The sequence below is a fragment of the Neopelma chrysocephalum genome, unplaced genomic scaffold (assembly GCF_003984885.1).
Source record: "Neopelma chrysocephalum unplaced genomic scaffold, ASM398488v2 Primary Assembly neopelma1_87119, whole genome shotgun sequence".
NCBI classification, from domain to species: domain Eukaryota; kingdom Metazoa; phylum Chordata; class Aves; order Passeriformes; family Pipridae; genus Neopelma; species Neopelma chrysocephalum.
In genome coordinates this window covers 1-1,236 of record NW_020916556.1, presented here as the reverse complement: position 1 = coordinate 1,236, position 1,236 = coordinate 1, and the positions used below count along the sequence as shown (strand labels likewise).

Here is a 1,236-nt window from a genome sequence, read left to right as displayed (position 1 = left end):
CCCCCATGACTCACGTGCAGGGTGGGGGTCGTGTCCCCCCCCAGGGCGGGGCCCCCCCCGATCCCGGCCGCGTTTTGGGGGTCGGGGAAGAGCAGGACCCCCACGGCCCCTGCCCCCGCTGCCGCCGCCACCTGGGGGGGCAAAAATGGGGAGTCTTGGGGGGACAAACCCCAAAAATCCGCCCCCGGGACCCCCAAAAACCCACCCGGGGGTGTTGGGGTTCGACCCCACAGGGTTTGGGGTCTCATTTCCTTTCGCCCCGGGTGTTTGGGGTCTCACCTGCTGATATTTGGGGTCCCCCTCCCCAGGTATTTATTTTGGGGTATTTTGGGGTATTTTGGGGTCTCTCTCACCTGCTGATTTGGGGTCTCACCTGTTCATTTGGGGTCCCCCTCCCCAGGTATTTATTTGGGGTATTTGGGGTCTCTCACCTGTTCATTCGGAGTCCCCCTCCCCAGGTATTTATTTTGGGGTATTTTGGGGTGTTTTGGGATCTCACCTGTTGATTCGGGGTCCCCCTCCCCAGGTATTTATTTGGGGTATTTGGGGTCTCTCTCACCTGTTGATTTGGGGTATTTGGGGGTATTTTGGGGTCTCACCTGTTCATTGGGGGTCCCCGTCCCCAGGTATTTATTTGGAGTTTTTGGGGTCTCTCTCCCCTGTTGATTTGGGGTATTTGGGGGTATTTTGGGGTCTCACCTGTTCATTCGGGGTCCCCCTCCCTAGGTGTGTATTTTGGGTCTCCCCAGGTGCGTTTTGGGGTCTCACCTGCTGGTTTGGGGTCCCATTTCCCTCCCCAGGTATTTATTTGGGGTATTTGGGGTCTCTCTCACCTGTTGATTTGGGGTATTTTGGGGTATTTTGGGGTCTCTCTCCCCTGTTGATTTGGGGTATTTTGGGGTCTCTCTCCCCTGTTGATTTGGGGTCCCCCAGGTGTGTTTTTGGGGTCTCTCACCTGTTGATTGGGGGTCCCCCTCCCCAGGCGCAGGATCAGGATGTGCCCCCGGGCCGACACCCCCCGTTTGCGGAGCTGGGCCAGGTCCTGGGGTCTCCCGTAGTGCCCGTACACAAGGCCCCCCTGGGGGGTCGGGGTGGGTCAGGGGTCAGCCTGGGGGTCAGGGGTGAGGGGTGAGGGGTCAGGGGTCAGAGGTCACGCTCACCGTGGCCGTGCCGGGGCTGCTCCAGGCACAAAAGGCCTCGGGGTCCAACCGGAGCCGCTCCAGCTCCTCCCCCCCC

General features: G+C 60.4%; 1 long non-coding RNA gene across 1 annotated transcript; it reads right to left on the bottom strand.

Moving 5' to 3' along the window:
• Positions 1-95: 95 nt before the first annotated feature.
• On the bottom strand, positions 96-1,236 carry LOC113979678. The gene is made up of 3 exons (XR_003537953.1): positions 1,161-1,236; positions 956-1,078; positions 96-131 (listed from the first exon to the last, which is right to left on the bottom strand). It is a non-coding gene; the product is annotated as an uncharacterized LOC113979678 (long non-coding RNA).